The sequence below is a fragment of the Phasianus colchicus genome, chromosome 14 (genome assembly GCF_987193195.1).
Source record: "Phasianus colchicus chromosome 14, bPhaCol1.hap1.1, whole genome shotgun sequence".
Lineage (NCBI taxonomy): Eukaryota > Metazoa > Chordata > Aves > Galliformes > Phasianidae > Phasianus > Phasianus colchicus.
This window is the reverse complement of record NC_143449.1, coordinates 14,018,896-14,044,882: the sequence shown is the minus strand read 5'-3', so window position 1 is coordinate 14,044,882 and position 25,987 is coordinate 14,018,896. Positions and strand designations below refer to the sequence as shown.

At 35.0% G+C, this 25,987-nt stretch overlaps 1 long non-coding RNA gene across 1 annotated transcript in view; it reads left to right on the top strand.

Annotated features, from left to right (window-relative positions):
• Positions 1-25,987, top strand: part of LOC149916031 (uncharacterized) — a 293,438-nt gene that overhangs the window by 150,480 nt on the left and 116,971 nt on the right. The window contains exon 3 of the long non-coding RNA XR_016471003.1: positions 20,620-20,723. This is a non-coding gene — a long non-coding RNA (uncharacterized LOC149916031). The remainder of the gene's footprint in view (positions 1-20,619; positions 20,724-25,987) is intronic.

Here is a 25,987-nt window from a genome sequence, read left to right as displayed (position 1 = left end):
TGATATGGTGTTAATGGACCTAATGGAGATGAAGTTTAGTTATGTTGCTCACACACTTCATCATTCAGCCTGTGGAATGTTTTATTATCATCTCTTCTCCGTGGTTGTTATTTTAGCTGGTCCTAATTACAATAAAATTTTTTGAGGTTAGGTGGAATAACGCTCTTTTTTTTTCTTGTTCGTTTTTCTTGCAGTTTTATTGGGGGTTAATTCCATCCTGTTTACCACCAGCTGGAACAAAATATTTCTATTTGCAAATTGTTTTCAGTCATTTAGTTCATGGCTAAACAAATTTGCATATAGCTCATAAAATCTGTTAATCATCTTTGACTAATGTTTAAAACATACTTTAGGCAATCACAAGAATGTGTGTCGTAAATACATCTTGTAGGCAATTTTAGCCTCTTAAAACCCATATACCAAGGAAGGAATATTTCTTACATTTCTGAAATGACTTGGTCAATCATGCCTACAGTGATCTATACGACGTGATAGGCAAAGTTCAAATGATATATCCTTGTGCTACTAATTCTGATTATTTGTGAAGTAGTAAAACAATACAAGTATAGAGAGGATAATACCTCCTAGTGGGCATATTTACTTTTTAAACCTGAAGCACAATGCATTTTTGTGTATTCAGTCCTGTTTTTCTTGCAATTATGTTGTCTATGTAGTAGAATGGTTAAATAAAAAATGTGAACTGCCTGTTTCACAGGAAGAGAATTAGATTCTGCTGAATATATCAAAATTGCTTTGAGAGAGCAGCTACTGAATTCATGAGACATGACGAGGTTGTTAAGATGCATACTTTTAAATTATTACTGATGTATAGTCATTGGTAATAGTCTTATTTTAATTGTATTTCACAAGCTGGGCATTCTGTGTGAACAGTAATGCAATTCCTTTTTTAAAGCAGATTCCTGAATGTATTAAGGATTAAACTAGGCTTTGTGCCTATGCAGGGAAAAAGAAAAAAAAGGTCCAGTAACAGATGATATATCAACATTTTAATGAAAACATTAGTAAAGGCTTACCTGTGCCAATATGGGGGATAATAGTGATACCTCTGAGTGATCTTGAAGAAATAAATTGTTACCATTTAGTGCCACTGCTGCAAGTTGCTTAGTTGCTCAGCTGTGCCATTCAGTTCATATTATCTTTCAGACCTGCTGCAGCAGACACTTTGCAATGCACCAGAAAGAATTAGAGGAATAATACAGTCAGAAAAATGCAATTATATTGCATCAGCAATACGAAGTATTTTTGAATGCTTCCCATAGTTTGTAATTTTAAGACAAGAATAGATGACAAAAATTCTTTGGTCAAAGTCTTAAAGATGCCACAGATAATTATTCCTATACATCCTGTAAGCACTTATACAGTTTCTGCTCTGTCTGAAAACTGCCTTTAACCATTCTAAAGCAAACTCTAACTTCAGCACAGTTTATGTTCTGTATTTTTAATTTGCTAGCAATTAGCTACATACTTGATCTATACTGGCCTTTCGTAGAACCTTGTAAAGAATTTCCCCCTGACGTCCAACCTAAATCTCCCTTCCCTCAACTTAAAACCATTTCTCCTCATCCTGCAGTTACCTACCCTTTCAAAGAGTTGATTCCCCTCCTCTTTGTAGGCTCCCTTTAGGTGCTGAAAGGCTGCAATGAGGTCACCCCGCAGCCTTCTTTTCTCCAGGCTGAACAAGCCCACCTCTTTCAGCCTGTCCTCATAGGGGAGGTGCTCCAGTCCCCTGATCATCTTTGTGGCCCTCCTCTGGACCCTCTCCAACAGTTCCCTGTCTTTTTTTGTACTGGGTGCTCCACACTTGGATGCAGTACTCCAGATGGGGCCTCACAAGTGCAGAGTAGAGGGGAACAATCACCTCCCTGTCCCTGCCAGCCACCTCTCTTTTGATGGAGCCCAGGATACCATTTGCCTTCCGAGCCGCAAGGGCACACTGCTGGCTCATATTAAGTTTTTCATCTATCAAGACCCCCAGGTCCCTCTCCACAGGGCTGCTCTCAAGGACCACTCCTTCCAGTCTTTATGGATGCCTGGGATTCCTCCGGCCCAAGTGCAAAACTCTGCACTTTACCGTGTTGAATATCATCAGGTTCACCCAGGCCCACCTTTCTAGCCTCTCGAGGTCCGTCTGAATGGCATCCCGTCCTTCAACTGTGTTGACTGCACCACTCAGCTTGGTGTGGTCAGCAAACTTGCTGAGGGTGCACTGAATTCCATCATCGATGTCATTGATAAAGATGTTAAAGAGCACCGGTCCCAAGACAGACCCCTGGGGGACACCTCTCGTTACCGGCCTCCACCTGGACATAGAGTCATTGATGGCCTTGCTGTGATAAAAATAATGGAGATAATAACAAAAAAAATTTTATTTGTTTATTCTTACAGTATATTATTGAAGGTAAGGCTGAGTTTCCAGAAATGTAGCTTTGATTTTATTCCTCCATCTGCTTTATCAAAATTGTTTGTAGCTGTTGTGTACATAATACATTTGAATATGGTGTTTCGTAGTTTCATAGTTCTGAAGTGTTGTTGTGTTAGGCTTTCAGACTGGCTTCAAAGCAGAATGAATTGAGGCCTTACTATTTGTTCTGGTTTATCTTTTTCAGTGCCATCTGGTGTCAATTAAAGGAATAGTAGATCTCCTTGTAAGTGTTCAAGATGAAAAATAAAAACAGGAAAGGGAAAGACAACTAGAATTATTTACAAAAACAGGCTGACATGATTTCTTCTTATACGTTCATTTGACAAAAAAAGGTGGGACTTGGATTTTAAAGGTACAGCATATCATATTATTTGTAACAAAAAGTCTCTTGACAATTTCTTATTTGCTACTCTTTTGAAGTATTCGCGGTTGACTGTTTCCTCTTGATCATTAGAAGAGAATCTGGTGAATATAGTTATGGAAATTGAAAATGCATCTTATATTTCATTGGTGACTTGGTCTGCAGATAGCTTCAATGTGTCACTTTCTACCATTCAACACAAAAAAATTCTGCCAAAAAGACTGATAAAAATATTTACTAGTTTCCGTTTTGTCTTTAAAAAATTAATTAAAAACTAAATATTGTTATGTCCACAGGGTTTTAATATGTGTGATGCGCACATCTCATTGAATTTTTGCAAGTGGGAAGACACCTTTAAACCATAAACAATTATTTCATATTTTTCTTTGATAGTAAATTTCTCATGAGGAAAGGCATACCCATGACAGAATTCCTACTACTTCAGAATGTTTGTCTTAAATTTTAGTTTAAATGCAATAATATTGTGGTGATGCATTAGCTGTGTAGCTAAGTTATTAGCTGACATTGGGCAGAGTAGTCTGTGTTAATTGTTGATGGTTAGCCAAATGAAGTATAGATGAGTATGTTGTATGGAAAATTTTTGCAAGACTGGAATATCGGAAACTTTTTTTTTTTCCTGGAATTTCTGCCAACTTGGATATGCTGCGTATTTATTCAGCACTAGTATCAACTGGGATTTTCACCTGGAGAGCTTTCTCTTATACTTTTATTCTCTTGGAGGAATTTCTTCTTTTGAAGTTAATAAAAAGTAAACCAAAATGTATAGTTCTTTGCTGACAATGGAGTTCTTGCTTTTGTGTTATTCAGAGTTTAACAGATGGTATTTAAAGGACAAAAAGACTTGCTGCCTGTGCAAAAACATGACCTCAGTACAACTTTTACTTGAGGTTACTGTAAAAACTTACTAAGCAGATTATTCTAATTGAACCAATTGACCCATTCCTTTGTCTCTTTCAATTTATCCTTAATGTATCCATCAAACTTGTGCCTTAGAAAATGTCTAAACCTGGAATGCTAGCATTTGCAAGCCATTTACTTTAACTCCTAATACTTTTACAAATTGTCATTTGGATAAATACAGTCACATTTAAATAACTTAAAATAATCTTTTTTATTAATAATCAAACAAAATATTAGCAAAGAGTAGGACGGATTTCATAGGTCAAGCATCAATGTTAACTGTTCCATTTTGTTTCTTTGGACTCAGTCTGGAGTTTGTCTATTGAAGTCAAACACAAATGTTTGTATTTTTGACTCAGATAGGATCAGAAGCTATTTCAGCTTCTGACTGTCTTGAAATCATTAATGGTTACTGCTTGAAACTGAGGATCAATTGAGTGTTGCGTGGCCTATGCCATCTATTTGTGGTTAGTACAAGTCATATCTGCTACATGGCATTAATCTTTTCACCACCAATTAAATTCTCTTTTGAGATATTCTACATTTCTTGACTAACTGTTAGTTTTTTTGTAAGCATTTATCTTTGGTACTTGTTCATCTAGATCAGATTCAGAATTATTGGAAGGAAAGATGGAAAAAGCTGTATTTATGAAAAGATCAGTATAATTAATAAATAACCCATCTGCTAGGCTGCCTAGCTGGAGATTAGCTACATTTTGTGCTATAAAGTCTATTGTCCAGGCTTACAAAAACATATGGGTATAGGAGCAGACTCCCATTGGAACAAATTCAAGGTGGGCATGAAGCTTGAATAGAAAAAATAAAAACATTGTCTGTATCTTCAGTCTTTTGAAAGCATGACCCTTCTCTCTACTTATTTGATTTGGATTTGTTTGTTTTGGATTTTTTTTCTTCTCTATTTTTGAGAAAATCTCTTCAAGTGTTCTGTGATTTGGGAATTTGGGGATTGTTAAGTTCCAGCATGTTTCACCCTTTTTGTAATCTAAGGTTGTAGCTGACGAAAAATACAGAAGCCTCAATTATCCAACTATAATCACAAATAATTATGCATTTCATGTAATGTAATCAAGCATTTCATTTTAGCTACTATTGTTATTTCATGCCAACAAATGGCTTTTTTTCATTGTATGCTCTTTGCCAACAGATGGCAGCAAAGGATTGAGAAGTAAACTTGTGTTATTTTGTTTGAACAAATAATTACCTACCAAGAAGCAATCAAATATCACTGAAGGCATGTTTTCTTCATCTCTGTAATACAAGATAAATTTTTAAAGATGCTTTTTAGTGATCAGACAACACAAGAAAAATAAAACTTGTGATTATTTTTCAAGGTTGTTTTTAAGCTCATCTATCTGTTAATATATATGCATCAGACTGAAATTCTTTCTAATATAATACATTAAGGAACACTGACGTTTTGTCATGAGTACGTACAAGGAATGAATCATCCTCTTTGATTTTTTCACTAGGATCTATATTTCAGATAAGTTTGTAACACATGACTGTTTCCATGGAACTTTTTGACATGAATGCCCAGGTACACAAATGCTTCAGGAGCTTAGACCCCTGCATGAAGTTCCCAACCCCAAGTTAGGTGTCTAATGTTGTATCCTGGATGGATGCTCAGGAAATAAATTTGCAGTAGGCAATATTTTGAATGAAGAACCACAGGAGTATGTAATAAGAAACAAAGAAAAGAAAAAGTCGTGTTTGTCTCTAGTGCTTAGATTACTATCATCTACTGTAGAATTACCTTCGCAACCAGGACAGCCTCTTTGATGGGAGTCTTAAGGCAGCAAGAGTTCACAGAGCCTGAAGCTGTAGGTGACAGCCAGTACTGAAAACATTATTGTAGGTCAGCTGAGCTCCATAAGTCATTCACTTCCTAGCTTCATGGAGGTGCCCTATAGGCTGCACTCCTTCCAAACAGCAGGTAGTGTTTCTGTAGAACAGAACACTGTTCAGTGTTGCTATGTAAATTTGGGTTAGCACTTTTAGACATCTAAGGATTACTGAATAACTGGAAAATACCCTCTGTTGTCCCATTGCCAAGGGAACATTACACTATGTTTTGCTAGTATAAGTCTGGACTTCAGCCATTACTTCAGCAAATTGCTCTTTTTTGTGTGTGTGTTTGTTTGTTTATACCCAGTATACAGCTTTGGAAAGGCGAATTATTACATCTAAAAGATTCATTGATATTTCAGCAGGCATTTTTTGTAACACTACAACTATTATATGTTATAGTTCAGTCTTGCAACTTTGAAGATGTGGTTCTTTTTCAAAATCACATTGTATTATTTGTTCACCCTAAACAGAGTTGATACTATAGAATAAAGAGACCTCAGAATTTTTCCATTTGAGTTTGCCAAACAGTGAGTCAATGAGAGTTGACATGATCTCTTACAGAGGATTGATTCTTTAGCTTAAATGCCCCAAAGAGGGAAGATTATCGTTTTTCCGTTCATGTAATGCAATTCTATCCATAAGCATGTAAACTTGCAATTTCTCTGAGAAAGGGCTACTGACTGTATTGCGCTCATTACATTGTAATTACATGAGGTATTTACCTGTACAGGCACCAACAGTGTTGTCGTTGATAAAGGGTTCCTAAAGTAGGATATATTTGAGACATTATATGTGTGGGACAAACGTTTGAGATCTGATCTACTAGTGAACATTCAAAATAATATTTGGTCATCTCAAACATGTACTTCACCACTGGCCATTTCTGCCTGAGAATGTTGTGTTGAACAGTAATGTAAACATAAATACTTCACTTGCTTTTAATGCTGTTGTTTTTTTTTTAAAGTTACAGTATAATGAAGAAAAGGTGCATAACAGTATATAGCAAAGCAGGATGGAGGGAAGTAATGAAGAGAAAGGAAAAGAAACTTGATGGCCTTTGTGTTATGGATGTGGGTAAGATGTATTGGAATTTCAAACATCCCCTGTGGCTTTACTCAGCAGAAATGATCTGCACCTTCTTTGTGTGAGTAACATCTCAGCAAGCCTTAGAACAAATCCTCACACTCTACTGACTTTTAATGCTTAACAGAAAATGAGTCCCTGAATAAAAGATGCGACAAGCTAAAAGGGTCTTTTCATTGGGAGTCAAAATAAATGCTGCAGAGAGTTGGTGCTTTTGCTGTTAAGAGCAGGTGAATTACGTTTCTACTCTCATCCCATCTCACGCAACTGCTTACAGCTTTTCTAACACATACCTGGGGATCTCTCTTCATGTGAAACAATCCATTTATGTGGAGGACAGTTAAGAGACTAGTCTGCCGCTCATTAAAGAGTGTAAAAGGAAGCCTAGGATAAGAAACACGTTTTAAAACAGTACCCAGGAGAGGGAAGAGGCAGGCAAGGGATTGGAATGTGAGTATTAAAACAGTTTTAACTGTCATTATTTTTTATTAAGCATTGAGAAGTCTGAGAAGACTTAATAATAAAGATTTAATTCTCTATATGGTTTAGGGGCCAAGAAACAGGATTTGTTTTAAAACACTGAAGAGTTGTATCATGTTTCTAAAGGGATAGAAAAGGCACAAAGCAGGAGGAAGTGCTCTAAAAGTTAATAAGATCACCAATTCCTACTCTTTCTTCTTGCAATTTCAATAAATGATTACTTAAAAAAGAAAAGCTTTTGTATTTCTATAAGGGTAGATCTAGATGAGGCTGTAGCTATGCTCACCTGGCTCATGCAGAGCTCACATCATGGAAATAAAAAAGCCAGTAAAGGTCTCTAGAAAGTTTCTTCAAGAAACTGAGTTTGAGAAATCAGTAGCTCACTGAAAATAGATAGTAAGCATTTACGACAAGTTGAGAGTTTCTGTGGCAGCTTGGCAGCCTTATGCCATTGAATTACTGTATGAAAATAATGCATTTTTGCATTCCCATAGTACCCAGCAAACACTATATGTTTGATTTCTAAAATCAAATTCTTATTTTCATAATCCTAAATGCTACTGTTAGAAGGCTCTTGTGATAGGCATGAGGAAATATGATTGGCAAAACAACTAAGGTTTTTAATACTTAAACTTACCTTATGTATGTTGTATGTTGCCATGATGCTACAGCTTTACATTATCAGTTGTAGTAAATCTGGATATTACAGGTGGCAACATCCATTCCAGATGGCAACATCTGATTCCAGATGAGATCACACCTTTATTTTAGCTAACACCAGTAGCACTTTGATGCCTAAAATTAGATAAACTATTCTTGATTCTAAATAGAGATCAAATTTATATTAGTAGACGGCCATATAGTTCTTTGTCTTCTCAAACAAAAATATGATTTCTTTGTAAGTAATGTTTAGTTCTCCTTAGTAAATAAATAACTGAGTGCCTGACATCTACTGTCTGGACTACACTGTGTCATTTTTAATGAATACTAAGCCACTATATAGTGAAAACTTCTCTATTGACTGAACATCAGCATTACTATTAAATTCATACTGATTTTTACCTTAATTAAATATTAAATAGTAAACTGGTCAGAATATTCAGAGGAAAAGTTTTTAGGGACAACATAGATGAAAGTAATATTTCTTAGGAAGATGGGAATAGATGTATATGTTGTAAAGTGAATTGAAATGTATGATTCAGCAGACTCTTATCTGTGACATCACACTATGTGACTGATCTGTGAACGTACATCTAACGTATTAAAAATTCTTTGTATTTGCATAACCTCAACTATGTCACTATACATAAACTTCTCTGTACTTCACAGGCGCAATTTCATGTCTTGTGTTCTGTAAAGACAACTGGATTGTGTAGGGGTGAAAAACCATCCAGATGCATGATCCCACTATTTGGATAACTATGGTTGAGACACATTCATGTCCTAATTGCTTTCAACTACTTAGAAGATCTGATGTTCAGCAATAGAATTGAAAAGAGTCAGTGCCTAAGAGAGTTTCTGCCCTCATCACCAAAATACTTGCATATTTTTTTTGTTTCTGATTTCTTATCTTTGTGGGCTCATCCTCAAAGCCTTACAATACGGCATTTTTTCCTCAGGCTGTGAGTTACTGCAGTTTAGTGAACAGCTTCATTCTTTTTTTGTCTTCTTTTCATCGCGCTCCTCAGATCTTCTTACAGTATGGGAGTTTATAGCAGATTGCAACAAACGCAGAAACTTTCTAGGAAGTAATTTGCTCAATAAACAGTTTTTTTTTTTTTTTTCACTTTTTTTTTTTTTCTGAAAAGATTTTTGCTTTTTTGATTAGAATATACAGATCCAGTTCCATAGCGGGTATTATTTCTGAAATAATGCCATAGTTCAGAGAAAGGTTTTAATTGGCCTACATGAGTAAAAATGAATGTGAATTCCAGAATCTATTGAAAAGCCATAGATGTGCAAACTGGAGATAATATGGTTGCCATAGACACAATTTCATTTTCTTTTCCCTGTTTACTGCATTGAGAACTCCTTTCTTGAAACTCAGGAGAAAAAAAAAAAAAAGAAAAAAAACAACCTGTGGATGTTCTGAAAAGTCTGTTGTCCTCGCTATCATAACAAGACTATTTTCATAGCTCTTCAAACCGCTAATTAGCATAAAAGACTGTCCCACAGAGCTCCAGTTAAACATTTCAGCAAGCAAGAATACGTTCAATATCAATATGTAATTATGATATGCATAGAAAGATGTCATAGTCAAATTTGGTAAAAACAGATGGACTTGCTACATATGGCTAGTTGAGATTTAAAGTTAGTAGGGAAAGTGTAATTTCTGTAGCTGTAAAACAAGATTGTAAGACTCCTTGTTCTTCCTTATCAGAAAGACAGTATGCTAATTCATCTGAAGTCTGCTGCTTTCTTCTTTTGTACATACTACCTGTCAGTAAGTGTTGATACATATGTGCACGTGAGATAGAGATATCCAGAGAATCTTTTCTTATGGTTTTACATATTATTCTTCTAGTAAAATTCTCCATCAAGTCACTGAAATATATAATCTATTATTATGCTACTTGGATGTCATTAGAATATTCACTAAAGCCTTGAAAATTCTTTTTATTGGAAGTAGATGTAAGATAGATTTTTAAAATAACAAAGACTTCATTTTATCTAACACAAAAGAGAAAAAAACAGACCATTCATTTTAAACCTTTGGTAACTGGAAGCTTGCAAGGATATTATCGCTTAAGAAAAACTTGACAACCCAACATGTAGGGATTTAACCGGTAACTCCATTAACTCTAATGGGAGCAGTTCAGCTAATCTCTGACATTGTGACTAGACTGCTGACAAGCTCAGCTGTTCTTTCAGCTGAGGGAATTGTGGCAATTGAACAAGTGATAGTCACATAGTGAAAGATGGTGTCTCAAGAAGACTTAGACATGATTTTTTTTTTCATTAACGGTAAAGAATTCTCACTATTCATTAGGCAGCTTGCTACAGAGGCCATGTGAGAATTGTCACTCAGTATCTTTTAATAAGAAATGTATTTATGTTATACAATTACATTTTATCTGTTTCCTTAACAAGTTTCTTCACAGAAGCAAAATACAGGTGCTTTTGTTTTGTTTTTGTTAAAGAATAGCAATTTTAGCTGAAGTTTTAAGATGGCTTTCTAGAATCACAAAGCCTTTGTTTTGTTATACTCAGGTTTGCATACTGTGTCCTCAGCAGAGGTGGTGGCACATTCACGTGTAAGATGTTACAGCAGACCTCACCAAGAATGCAGTTGCAATCCAGACCAGATTCACTCTCAGTCTTGTACTTGCACTATGCTCTGTTTTCCTGGTGATATCCTCAAAAGGGCTGAAGATAAGACATTCATTTCAGCTGTACAGTTAATTACTGGATTGCTTGAGACAGGAGAAATTTTATGGCCCAGTTACCAATGTCCAGTGTCCACAAGACTGCCGGTCTTCTGCCTTTTGTTCTGACCTTTAAAAGACTGTTGTAGGATATAGGTGATCAAAGCAGGAAACACTTAGAACACAGAAATCAAATGTAAATGGTACAAAACAAGAACACATGAAATTGATTGGCTTCTGGTCCCTCTCTAACCTATGGCTAAAATACTTACCCAATTAAAAATGCATAATAGATATATGATAGAAGATACCAAGTAGATGAAAGGAAATTACTAAGTGGTTATGAATTGAAGCCATCAGTCTTTGTCTTTACGGTGACTTCAGCATAAGGGCTCTACTATGTGCATTGATTGTCAGTCTCATTTTTGCCCTTTGTAAGTAGCTTGAATAAAGAATCTAAATTAAGAAATGTCACCGAAAGAGTGGCCGTGGCACAGAACTTATGCCAATACTCTTACTTTGGCAGCAATCAATTAAGGTGCACTTGTCCATTTGAACAGAGATTACTTAAGAGATAGGTTTTTGCCTACACATTGGAAATGGCCAGACTTTAAAACTGGTTTTGTGTCTAAATTTAATGTAATAAGTGTAATAAGTTTTAAATAGCCTATTATAAGTTATGCCCCCTAATTGGTCTTCCTCCAGAGAATAACATTCTATGCAAAATGGGTAATTGTTTCTCTTATGGTAATTGTCAAGATCTCTAAAGCAATTTTAGAAATTTTAGATTATCTCTGCAGTTTTATTTCTGATACTGTGGTCTACACAGTCAGTTAAGTATTATCAGTTTCACTATCTTTTTTTTTTCCTCTGGATAGTAGAGTTTAATAAAAATCTACAGCCCAATTTTGCACCTTTTTTTTGTGTGTGTGTTCTTGAACACAAAGTAGATTGATTAAAGTCACACAACCATTTGGGAGTGTAGCTGTGTTCTGACTGAAGAAAAGGACTGTAATCAAGTAGGCTGTCAGTAGACACTAGAGAAATGCTGCAGATAATCTTATATTTGTGTCAGATTTTCTTTCTAGACTTAGCCTCAACCATGAATAACTTTTCTCCCTCTTGCTTTAAGTTCTTATCAAGCTGCAGAGAAGTTTGGAATACTATAAAAAATTTTAAATAAATAAATAAATAAATAAATAAATAAAACAAAAAAAAAAACACACAAAAAAAAGGTTTTATGTAGAATCATGCATTTAAATTGTCCAAAATATGGAAGGGAGGAATTTTGGTCATTTGGTAAAGATTTGTATGGCCGAGTTGTTTTGTGGTAGGGTTTTGTTTGTTTGTTTGTTTGTTTGTTTGTTTGTTTGTTTGTTTGAATTTAGTTGACATTGCTTTGAAAGCGACTTCCCTTTGCCTTTTAAAATACACTGACCCACACAAATACAGTCTGGCCACTGTTCTGTCTTGGTGACATGCTATAAGTACGTTCTGCCTTGCATCTGGTAGAGTCTCTTTGTAAAAGTAATGAAAAAGAAATGTTTTAATTCCTTTGAGTTAAGAAGATAGATATTGGAGAGATTTCCACATCATAAAGAAACCAGTAGTCTCTGCTTGCCATATACCCTTGATCAGAGCTAAGTTTTGGGTTGCATTGGTATATTACTTTTTCTGTTAAAAATATAAGATGTGCATTTCATGCTTAAATGGAACTTGAATAACACTGTTGAAATCAATAGTAGTTTCTTACCCATATAAAGATAATTGATCTTTTGGAGCTCTTTGAATACAATGAGTATTTGATTGTTTCCTTCTGTTGTTCAACTTAACACATTAACATAGTAAAATTAAATGCTTCTGTATAAAAAGACTGTAACATTCAGTGGCAGTCACTTTTACAATATTTTCTTGTGGTCTGTTTTAATAAATTAGATGTATATGAAGATAAGAGTTGCTGCTTTCAAATGGATTATTTCGTAAGCACATTTCTTTGTAATGTACTTCACTCTCCAGCAATACTGCTTTTCTTATTTTCTAACATTAATCCCATGCTTGTATTAGTCTTTCGCTGTCTGAACTGAATCTGAGATTCAGAGTATCTTTTATATTTAAAACAAACAAAAATTCTGCATTGACCTGGAAACATACAGTTCACTGTATAAGGATGTTAGAAATATGAAGCAGAAGTAACCTTAGAGACAGGTGAGAGCACAGGTGCTCAGATTCTGACCTGATAATGTGATAAAGAAGCAGCTTTGGGTAGCGCGTGATGCATTCTGTCATCTTCCCACTAAAGGCAGCAGCTCCTACTACAATGCAACAGAGCAACGATTAGCTTGAATGTTGCCAAGAGGCAGCTTTTCCTATTTCTCCATTTTATTTTAGGATTCAAAGTATCTTTAGATCTGGAACCATTCTTAAGACTTTTAGAGAAAATTCCACATCTGTTGTTTTAAGTTCTAAATTTTCTGGGTTTCTTTGTTTTTGTTTGTTTTTAATACTTGTGTGTACTGAATTTTAAAGCTTGCGTTTTGTGTAGTAGCCAGAGGAAAAGGCAAAAGATTTTTCATGCTGGATCACATCCCATAAACAGATGTCAATCTCCCCAGATACCTATATTTTCTTAACTTTATCGTGATCAATTAAATGTCATCTCAAACATTTTAGATTGCTTTTGGCTCTCCATTTCTCTCAATCAATCTGTTGGTCATCAAACTCAGACTACACCTACTGTGATCATAACATCTATCCATCTGGATTACTTCAATCCTGTATTTTGTATCACTTTTTATATTTTGATAGATAGAAGACAAATTATGGAGAAAAATTATACATCTTTAGAATAAATAGCTGAAAATAATGGTTGTAATTTTAAATAGGAATTGGAATGGAAAGGGAAAGCAAGCCTTTCCTATGCCATACACATTGAAACTTTTATCCAACGGTTTTCTATTTTTGTCTGCTACTAATAAATTTTACATTAACTTTGAGAACAGTACAGGTCGCAAAATTTGTAACGTACACTGTGACAGAGCCTATAGCTGACAAAGTGGTCTTGTTACTAAGCTGGTGATAGCTGATCATTGTTCCTGGCATGTATGCTGTCAACTAAGCAGGCAGTTCCTACTAGCCTGTGAAAAGTCTGCCGTATTCCATTCCAGCACAAAGTGCTTTGCATTACACATAGACTTCTTGCTCTGAGATCCACTATTTCAGTAGGTTTTCTAGAACTCTTCTTTTGGCCTTGGTCTTTCTCCATTAGTCTGTGTGTCTCTGTTACATCTCTATATTAATGTATAGAGACTGTCTCACATATGCTAGGTATCCGTTTTTATTCTTAAAACCAGTACCCAGATCTGTATTTTTTTAGGTGACTGCTCTTCTCTTACCTTGGTCTCTGTTGTAATCCTCTGCCCCTTTTCTTCTCATCCCTTGCATGTAATCCCTTGTACTGTGTCCTACATCTCCACTTTAGAGACCCCTGCAGTCGTACGATGCTCGCATTCATCTACGCTTCATTTTTAATTAAAAAGAGAAGTAGAAACAAAGCAAGCTAGGCATAGTCTAGTGAATACTAGGAAAATTTCTGTACAACTGAACAAGCTGAAACAAAGCTCCAGGCTGGCTGAGAAAAGTTCAAACAAAGCCTGACTTTTCTCACTCCTGAGGCCCTACCAAGGCAGCACGGAGCCTGTGGCCTGTAACTAGTGCTGGCAATGCTGTCCCAGCTGGGCTGCGGGGCTACACAGTCCAGTAGATACAGACAAGGTAAGTTAAGCAATTGATCTTATAATATATGAAATAAAACGTCTTGTTGGAAGTGGAAGTTCTCCCCAGAAGCATACAGTTAATCTTAGTAGTTGTGGTTAAGCACATGCAAATGTCCACAGAATCTGGCACCATATTTTGACAAGAGATTGCACTAAAAACATATTCTGTGCAGAGTATTGCAAACTTCCTCAATAAGGTAGCATATTTGTTATAACATAGTTTAGTAGTATGGATTTTTTTTTTTTTTTTTTGTCTTTAGAAGTAACCAGAAATCATCTGCTCCTGTTACAACTCTTTTTTTAAGCTTATATTGCAAATCCTGAGTGCCCTACACAGAACAGTTTACTAAATGATGATGATGATGAGCTTTGCTATAAACAGGAAAAAGCAGTGGTTCTGAGGGTTTTTATAATGTTTATCAGTAGGAAAACAGAAGTGGCAATTGCTTTTAATTACCCAATAATTTTATTATTCAAAAGATGGAATTTACAGGAAGCAGCTGCAGTTGTAACTGAACCAGCTCTTTTAATGCATTCCTGTTTTTTCCTGTATTGTATTATCTGAAGGCGATAAGCTGCCTGCTTCAAATAAATTTTCAAATACAGTTAGAGCTGGATTTATCAAACCCTGGGAAGAATGCTCCAACACTCTCCTTGAAAGAGACCTTTGCGTATTTGGTGGTTCTAAATTGTCTGTAGAAATACCATTCTTTAAATTAAATCAACTTTCATTCTTTGTTCTCTTGGTACACAAGAATTTTAAGATTCATAACCTATTTCTGTTTTACCTTTTTCCCTTTGTAGTTTTTCTAGCAGTCTGTGTTTTCTTATTCAGTGTGTAAGAAAATGCCAGCACCACACCAAACAAGCTCTCTGATTTAATTAGCTATTTTCTGTAATTACAAATAAATGACAGTACAAAATCAAAAGCAAAAAAGAGAGAGCTAGCTACTGTCACTCTTCCAGTGGAAGGGTTCCTAATTTTAAAAGGTGCTGTAAAAGGTGTTGTAGTTCCTATGCTGACGAACAGTGTGCATTAGCAGTGACAGTCTTCTTCATGTCACATAATCCCACCCTACAGAATTCTTTCTGTGAGCCGCAGCCTAAAGCAGAAGTATGATTTTCTTCTAGCTAGCATCATCCTTCAGATCATGTTTGAAAGATTGTGAACAGCTATTTAGCTAATATGACTAACAGAATATAACTGACTCATCAGAGATGACTAAAATTATAAGTAGATTACAAATTCCCCTTAGCATTTCTGAGACTGTGTTGAATGTAACTTGGCCTGTTCAGCAGTAAAAAAGGATGTGAAGAAGTACCAGTTAATATGCATGTTTTTCATTCATTGCAAATATGACAGTTTTTGTCCAGTGTTAGACACATGCTTCGTGTGTGATCAGGGATGATGACCTGCAATAGAAACAGTTTGGTGGATCTAACTTGTCCATTGCACACAAAGACAAGAGCATACTATTCTTACTGCCATACTTACTATTGTAATGTTTCTGTCTAAGGAATGGGAATTTTTGTTAGTAGTCCTGATATGCCTATCTTGTCTTTGTTAAAATCCCATTTGATACTATCTTACTGCAGAGCTGTAGATAGCATACTGAAAACTCTATTCAGACCAAGCATATACTTGAATTTACAGTGTAAATATAAAAGAATTGGAAAAAAAAGACCTATTAATCTCCTTATTTTCCAATAATTATGTGTATGTTGAAAACAAAACTGTTCATAGTTTGCAGAGCTTAATAAGCTTGTGTGGCAGTATTTGTATGGAACGTGAAGAAGGCAGTTGTTGTCGCCATGTGCCATGTTCTTCAACTGACTTACCTACATTTCCCTTTAATATTGAATAGGACTCCAGAGAGATATATTTGTGCTTTTTGTTAATCTGGACAGGCAGTTACAAAACACTGTTGTAATTAAATTTCTCTTTTCATTTTAATGGCTGAATTAAGCAAATATTTTCCTTCAGAGAAAAGTAACAATTTGATGTTAATTGCTTCTATCTGTTTCTCAGCATTGTCAAATATAGTACTATAAAAGCTACTTAATATTTCCAGGGGAATGCTATATGTTGCATAACTTATTTCCTTTGCTAGTTATTTCATTTGATGGTTAAATAGTAATTGGAATGAAAGGAATAAAGAAGCGCTCATGGGTTGGGAATGACTCAAGGGATTGAGATTCTAAAGCAGAACAGTGATTTAACATTTTTTCCTTTGTTAGGCTTTTTTCTTTTCATATATGAATTTCATGTGAGTGAGAGAGATTATAGGGAGGGAAACAAAGGGAGAACGCAGAACTCATTTAGATCAAACTCACTGTGCCTAATAAGCAGACAGAAAATCTACAAACTGTCAATTTTTTAGCATTCTTAGATGTTGCACATTTTGCAGAATCATTCTGAGAAAGGAAATTAGCCTATTAAAAATAAAAAAACACAAAAACAAGGCTTTAGCATCATACCAAGAGATATGTGGCTTCTAGTTAACTGTGGAAGAGGCAATCAATAGAAAAGGCAGGAAAGGAAAGAAAGAGCATCCGCAGCAGAGATTTCCTGGAATGAAAAATGTGCCTGGATTGTTGCTTTATTGAATTTTGCTACTGTAGGGCATATTAAAGGACAAATCAGCTCTCAAGCATCTATCCAAAATATACAAGGTATTTGTATGTGAAAAATGTCTAAATGTCCGTTCATTTTCAAAAAGCTAGTATCTGGAGAGTTTCTGGACTATGTAAAAAGCAGCAAAGTTTATTCCTTATGATTATATGTATAACAACTTGTGTGTGTATGTATGGACATTTTTTTTTTTTTTTTTTAATAAAATTTAGTGAACAGTTCTTTTCTCTCTTTTCCTGGTTGCTGGGTTTTTTGAATCAAGGAATTTTTGCTCAGGGAAGAAACTCATGCACTCCTGAAAAAAGCTAGCCATGTTCAGCTAGAAGAACTTTTCTGGAGTGCAGAAAGAGACAGTAATGTTGGAGCAGAGATAGGATGCCTTATTCCTAAATATAAATTGGAAGACTCCATGAGGAATGTGGTAGTTCCACCTCAAGACTGAGTATCTTGAAACCTGCTAGGAGTTTGAATCAGATGATACAGAACTGTGAATGAAATATATCAGTGGGGTCCTCCTTGGCTTTGTAAATGACTGTCTTTGAAATGGAGACAAAATTATCTATGTTGTATTAACCTTTCTGATTGCACAGCATGAGCTGTGAATCAACCAGCATCTGATATGTAGACTGAGAAATGTTTGTCTCAGATTCTGTCATCAAGTAGACCAAACCAGTGATGCTGAAGAACTGCAATAATACTGATACTGCAGTTTCTCATAAAAATGAAGTAACTAACTACATTTTTTACTTATGGAGAAAAAAAATCCAAATAATTATGGGTTATTTATTTTACATTTAAATAAAAAATAAAATTGATAAAATTGATAAAATCCTAAAAATTATGTTGCTTCAAAATGAAAAAATGTAGGTGTAACACTCCAGAACACATTCATGTTTTATCTTTATTTCATTCTTCTTCTGAAAAATAAGAACCCTGATTATTGTTGTAATTTTCTATCATGTGAATTGTATTAATTTCAGAAATCAATGAAATTTTCTTTGGTCAATTTTGCATCTTTTTATGCAAAATGTATGGTATGGCCTTTTTACTTTGTCCAGCTTTACTGTTAGTATGATTTGGTTGGTACCTGAGTATTCTTCTTATTTCTGCCTGCTTCATAAATATTCTGGCAGGTAGACAATTTTATTGGCTACTTTACCCCTCAGGATAAGCATTTCAAGCATTGAAGCTGTTGTTGGGTCATTTCAGATTTCACCTCATTCTCAGAACTGAAAACTTTCTTCAAGGCTAACGTGACAGAGAACTGTGAATACAAGCTTAGCAAAGGAATTTCTTAAGTAAAGAGAATATTTTTTAAGTAAAGAGAAAGTCCATCATGAAATATTCTTAGAAAAAGAACCTTTTGGACAAAATTCGCCTTTTGTTAAAGGTTTTATGACAACAGGCCGTATGTGTTTTTTTTAAGCTGGTTATTCTTATGTGGTATTATATAGAAAGAGCAGATCTTCCTGTCTTTATTAGGTTCAACTTTAGTTAATGACCCTATTTATAGGAAATCTGCATCTGCATGGTAAATAGCCACGCTTAGTAACAAAATCTTTTCAAAGTGTCAATTTCTGTCCTAGCAAATGACTGGACTAATTCACAAAGAATACATAAAGATCATATTGATGTTCAGAATATGAAGTCAGAGTTTTTGAACTCTATCAGTATTCACAAAACACTGGAACCCACAGTTTGATATGCAAATATGTGTCTGGTAGGCTAGGATTCCATTTTTCTTCTTCTTTGATATGGAAAGTTGCTTTTAGTTTAAATGATACTATTTATTTACTCAAAAAATCCCAGTTTCTCAATGCCTAAATGAATCACAGGGACACACTTTTGCTTTGGTGAAGTTGAAGGAATTATGCCTCAGACTGGGACATTACTGGCCTGCATGCAGATCTACAACATATTATGATATTTTTGGTGTAAGAACTGAGAAATATTAGATTTGATGGGAGCAGTTTTTCTCTTTCATTAAATATATATACATTCAAATACATTTTAAGGGTTTAAATTAAGTACGTTTATTTAGATTTAAATTGAAGTGTTACTAATGAATTTTCTTTCCATATTTGCCTTCTTATTAGTTTCAGAAGTGTGTATAGATATTAAATCAAACCTGATTTTATTAAGAGTATTCTTCACACAGTTTTTTGGTTTTTTATTCAGCACTTCAGTCAATTTAAAGCCTATAAGTCAATCTGCTTTTTAGAACTTAACCTGCTTTTCTGTCTTTCATTGTCCTAGCAATGTAACCCCACAGATGTCCAATTGTACCTTAAGGTACAGATGGATACAGAATTAGAAATGTACAAGTCAGGAACATAACCCTCTGTGCCTGGATTTCACTTTCTCATGTAGTGCATTCATGTAGCTTTCATTGCCTACTTGTACTTTCAGTCTCATGGTGATTATTTCATTAGGAAAGCTTTTTTTTTTCCTTCAGAGCTTTACAGTGCTCTGCATTTTTCACAATTTATTATATAGACAGCAGCACCTCTTATAAATAAATACTCAAGTCTTAAAATACAGTTTAGCAATTAAAGAATTAAAGGTGTGGTTTACAGTTTCCTTTTAAGTCTTTATCCCAGTATGTCTGAAAGCTTTTTTGTACTACAGCCAAATTTGGAATAGCTCAATCACCTGTTCAAATAACAAGAAAGAAATTTGCAAATGGAAAAACTCTGAATAGGTTGCAGTAGGTCAGGCTAGTTTTACCTGGAGCCATTACGCAGATAACTGCATGGCTACAACTTCACCTCAGAGCAAACCAAAATAGTCAGAACTTCATTCTGAAGCAAGAGGAAAGATGAGGGAAAGATTTACAGAAGTTGGCATTCCAAGTTCTGTGCCATTAGAAATTATTATTTTCAACATTAAAAAGATAATAACTGCTTTTCTGAACAATATTTTCTCTCTCCAGTGAACTAGGGTTGTTGATCTTTGATTCAGATTTAGGCATTTGGCTGATAATTTGGTGCAATAAGATCCGATCATTAAATAGAAGCAGAAGGTCCCCTCTATGGTAAGGGGCACCAGGGAGTTCAGTTTAGGGGTTTGGATGGTAGTTTTTTTTGCTTTTCTTCTCTTTTTAAAACTGCACAACTACTCTCAACCATAATGTTAATATACATATAGTCATGTCCTGATGGTTGTACTGTGTAATGATGAGTGTATACATAGGAAACTGAATAGTATGGGATGCAACATCCCCTTTCCCAGCAAACTGCAAACTTTATCTAAAAGCTGCCTCCTTTTGTCATGTGAGAGAAGGCAATTTGGTTTTATATCCTTCTTTAGATGATACCAAGCCTTATATATTTCATAAATGTCTAAGTTGCTGAAACTTTATTACAAGCAAATGGCTTTCCAGGTGGCCCTAGAAACAGTTGTTTGTTTTGTGAAATAATTGGGGTTTTTTTTCTGCCTTGATATTTTATTTGCTACAGTGGGATAGGACTGTGTTCCTGTTTAGGTTTACAATTAATATAGTAATAAATAATAGGTATTGAGCCCTAGTGAAAATGAAGAACTTCATATAAATGTAGTGGAAAATGAATAATAAAAAGATCTTCAATCCTTTGTTGTTCCAAAATCTAAAATTTGGATTACAAATTGTTGCAGTCACTAAGATGGTCTTAAGATATTCATTAGAGATTTGTGGTTTTGTTTTGTTTCTACAGATGTTTCTTGAGCTGCTTTATCTACTCACTTAAGTATTGCATGGGAAAAAAATGGCTGCTATACCTGGAGACATGAGCAAGAACTGGAATTCAGAACTGATCAGGTAGGAAGGCAAGACAGGAAAAGTCTTTGATAGAGGCAGAAACCAAGATAGTGGCTCTGAGTGGAGATAAATCAAAGGTATTACAGTGAATGCCGACTCTTTGGCCTCAGGGCCCTTCCATACTACAAAATTCCCCTGCGAGAGACCATTCAACTCAGTCTCTGATCACAATTGTATGCTGATCACTACACAGCATTCAAGGTAATGATATATATGACCTGGTAGTGATGAGTCATTATGTATGTGTGTGTGTGTGTGTGTGTATACACTTATATGTATATGCATATATATACGTATGGAGCATTGTCCAGAAAAGGGCAATGAAGCTGGTGAGGGGTCTGGAGCACAGGCCTTATGAGGAATGGCTGAGGAAGCTGGGTTTGTTCAGTCTGGAGAAGAGGAGGCTCAGGGAAGACTTTTTATTGCTTTCTGTAACTATCTGAAGGGAGGTTGTAGGAAGCTGGTGGTCAGCCTCTTCTCTCATGTAACTAGTGATAGGACTAGAGGGAATGACTTCAACTTGTGCCAGGGGAGATTCAGGTTGGACATTAGGAAATACTACTTCTCTGAATGCATGGTCAGGTGCTGGAATGGGCTGCACAGGGAGGTGATGGGATCACCAATTTTGGAGTTGTTCAAGGAACTTATAGGCATTCTGTTGAGGGGCATAGTTTAGTGAGAACTGTTGGTGAAAGGCACATGGTTGGACTGGATGATCTTGAAGCTATTTTCCAACCTTGGTGATTCTGTGATTCTGTTGAAAGAATTCTTTGCCTTGAAAGGAGAAATCTTTTCCAAAAAATAAACCTCAGTGAATGATTGTGTTGGCTTCCAAGGTAGAGTAATAGCAATGCTGAAATATTGCTTTGAGCGTGCTCTTGAAGGGTGTGTGATTCTTGTTCATATTAAAAGCAGGCAATGAAGAAAGGACAGCAAAGACAAAGTGTATAGTAGTTTGTGTCAGAAATCAACAGATGAAAATACAGAGACTTTGAGTCAACTAGTTTTATTTTTTTCTTAACGCACTTGTGGGTTGATCTTACTTGTTGCTAACCAGGTTAGTAAGAGCACACGTGGTACAGGCACTAATAGAAGGGGTTAATTCTCTGGAGGAGAAGGTGGCTGAACTGGAACATTTAGGAAATTAGAAGCTCTTTACAGGAATGTTGTGGCTATGAAAATACTGTGTTTGAAGAATTTGTAAACTTGAATCTTCTAATATTTAATAGTTCTTGCATATAATCAGAGAGTCCAGTTTAGGTTTCTCCCAACACAGGACGGGCATGGCAGTTCCGTTTTGCTCGTCTGCAACATTCAGTTGTCTCACTTTGGGTGGTGGCTGCTTCTTCTGCAGGGTTTTCAGGTTACATAAGAATTGCATTGTGCCACTCTTTACTGAGGAGGAGATTTGAATGTAGATTCGGAAACCAATGATTAAACTAGTAATGTGATAATAGACTGAAAGTGAAAAAATAGAATAGCTCCTGAACAGTAGTTATCTTGTTAGGCATGTAAATGAATGTGCTGGAAACAGAAAACAAAAACAAAAAGAAAACAAAAAGACCTGAATTGTGACTTTACAGCTTTGAGATAAAAGTCTTTCTTTCAATTTTCTATTAAGAAAATTGGCCCACCAAAATCTCATAGTCAAAGTTCTTCCCCTCCCCTACTAGGAGTATGATAAATGTTTTAAGTAAAGGGTTTCAAATGATTTTTGCAAAGTCTCATAAATGTTCCATATGTCACTTTCACTAAAATTATAATCTATTATCTCACTCAAGTGGAATAATAATGCAGTGAAAAAACTAAATTCTTCCCAGGTGCCCCAGCAGGTTGATTCTTCATTATGTATTAATCATTAATGGCAATTTTCCATGGAGCATCTGCCAGTTCTAGTGAGCTGAGCTTCCAGAAATGATATTTTAATTTTAAGCATAGACACTAACAGAAGAGAGGGAGTGGGTTTTTAAAATCAATTCTTATTTAAGGTGCATGTGCATGAACTAGATGAGCATATGTGTTATTTCAAGCAAAAGTACAAAATATTTTGATTTATAGATCTTGATTCAAAGATGATTCTTGTTGAGTTCTAACTTTGTGAAATGCTTTTATTTCTCAGGTAACACATGCACTATGGGAAAGATAATGACAATTATCTGCTGAGATTCTCATACTACTATTTTTATGATATATGTATAGACAAAACTAGTAATATAATACTCTTAAAGATTTTAATTAAGTCCAATTGATGTTGAAGAATTTTATTTTGCCACTTCGCTACATACTTGGAGTGAAATTAGTATGTTCTTTTTTCAGAGTGAAAGAATTCAGATAAAAAATTGTTGTCTTCATTTTTTAAGATGCGTCATTCATTGCCATTTACACTGTAGATTTAAGTGAACTTGGTTACAGTGACTGCACGTATGTCTTTTCTTTGCCTCGTGAATTCAAATTGACAACTGCAGTACGTTCTATAAATGTATAAATGGATAACAGTTAGTTATATTTTTCTGTTCTCAAAACAAGTAAGTGTTTACTACATTTAAAAATCCTTCTGAAATCTGTCCTTGTGTATATCTAAACTATGTCAAGCTCTTTATACTCTCACAAAGAGTGTATCTTTGGCTGTGCCTTAAATCCATCTTATTTTTGTGCTAAGAAGATTTGAGTGTGCAAGAATGGAGGAAACAATCGTACACCCTGTGTTAATCCCTGACCTGTATCATTACTTGACAAAGATTGGAGTAAGTCAATGCATAATCTTTGTGTCTTAGCATGCACTATGTTTCCTTTGGAGGAAAGTTCACGCTACAGGAGTTGTATATCTTTGAATGTTCATTCCCTAGTGCAAAAATATATACTGCAGAGTATATTAAAATATTTTCATTATATTACCTAATGAATATTTAAATTATTTTTAAATGTTCTATTTTGTTAAACAGCATCACATTTACCATGCATAATAAAACCATTTGTGAACTTATCTCCAGCCGATTGCCCAGATTAGAAACAAAAGGAACAGTGAGTTCAGGATTTTGATTTCATTGTGCTAACTTCTCTAAATACATGAAAAGAAAAACAAAACCAAAAACCTTATTTTCCTAATCATCTCCAAGCTAAATAGGCAAAGCAAATAACAACTCTGAAATATGGAACTGAAAAACAGAGCATGACATGGTATGACTATTTCTGTCTATTGGAGGCATTGGGTCAGTGATTACTATCTGTAAGTAAGTCTCAGTTGCTGATTGTTTTTTTCTCTTCACCTTTGAAAGATGAGTTTACTGAGTAGATGAGGTCACCCATAAGAACAATGAAACTTGCAGCAGTGAGTAGCTCTAACATCTTACAGAGATTTAAGGGAGTGTGAATAAGCAGTTTTGGACAGTAATGTTTCTGACTCAGTTCTTTTGCAGAATAAAATACAAGTTGTGGACAGTAAAACAACTGAAAAGCTAAAAGGCTTTTTGAAATTTTAGATTTTTGATATTTACTTCTGTATAATTTATCAAGCCATGTATATATAGAGAGAGACGTGCATAAAATAGAAAAAAAGAAGTTGGAAAATGTGACTTGAAGATTCTCCTGATAAAAAGAGTGTAATGATGTTACCTAACAAAAATTCAAACTCAGTTCGTAACAGTCAGTGAAGTGTGTTGTCTTTTCCCGTACTGTGTTTCTTACATGCACCTTTCATGTTCAGTAGCAGCTTCTGCTGTGACCCTTGTTTATACTGCAGAATTTATATGCAGGCTTTCCTGTTTAAATATCCCAAATAATCAGGAAACTGATTATATAAAACATTTAAAAAATAATAGCAAGAAAAAGGAGAAAATGTTATTACTTGTTTGTAATATTTTAGGTTTTCTTTTAAATGATGACAGCATATTTGAGTTCAATGCAATATAACCAGTGATATGTCAGTATTTTCTTCAGACATGGCTAATTTCCCTTGAAATTCAGTAAAGCAGTTTTTTCTAGCGAATACTTTCATCTTGTTTAATCTTCTTTTCACATGACTACAATCCAGACTAGCAAATTAGAGACATACAAAAGAAAATGGGCATTAGGTTTAGGGGTGTTAATAGTTCAGTTTTCACATTACCTGAATAGAGGAAGAAAATCTCTTTTGATTACAAAGTGACAAATAAGATTTGTCACTTAAGATTTTTGAACACTTACTCTGCTGATATTCAGCACAGAACTCTGGGAAGCCATTAATGACAGAAAGATCAGCTCTCTTTTCTATGTGCAGTATAATTGTGTACCATTTTATCCTGACAAGAAAACATTGGCCAGTTTGTTCCTGAGTTCTGAGAGTATTTGATGCTCAAATTCATTGTTGGATTTGGCTTTTTGCAGTTTTGCAGATTGAAAATATGCATTCATCCCCAAAAAAAAAAAAAAAAAAAAAAAAAAAAAAAAAAAAAGCCACCGAAACCAGTCCTTACCACAAATGAAAAACCATTAATTTTTCTTCCAAGTCATGCAATTTTGCTAAATTTATAAGAAATCAGGCAAAACAAACAAACAAACAAACAAACAAACCCCCAAAACAAACAAACAAAAATCAACCCAGAGAGGACGAATCATGGTAATATAGAAATCATTAAGATAAGCTGTTTAGGATAGATCACAGAGCAATCATATTTCAGATAATTAGACAACGAAATTACTTTTTAATTCAGATTTTCGAAAGTGATGGGGAGGAATTTTAAGACAGTACCTAGCCACATGGTCATAGTTGCTCTCTGCAATCAGGCTTCTGAATTTGTGTATTTCCTAAGCTTTTACAGGTAAAATGCTGGAAGATGTAGCACTTTGTACCTCACCTTGGTGTTCCGTTGAAAATGGTAATATAATATTAGGGCTAATATGTGAGAATATAACAACTAGAATTATGCATGTATTTATGGCATTAGTAGGCAGTCTGAAGGGAATTGTTTTTCTCTTCAGTAGTACCAATTAGTTGTTTCAGAAGGCAGATTTTTAAAAGTAGCATTACTTTTATTGGTCATTTAAAGTGTTTGCTTGCTATAAACTTACAAGATGCAGTAACAACTCTTTGCTTCTAAATTCAAATTTAGAATATAGTACATCACAGGACTCCAGTGCTTTAGGAATAGTCCTGCATATAATGGGAAATGAATGTTTTCCTGTGATTTTATGGTTCTCTATGATTTTCCTAATATATTTACTTACTTCTGGAAGCAGATGAACAATTCAGCAACACTGTAGAAAATGCTTATGTCCACCATCGAGAC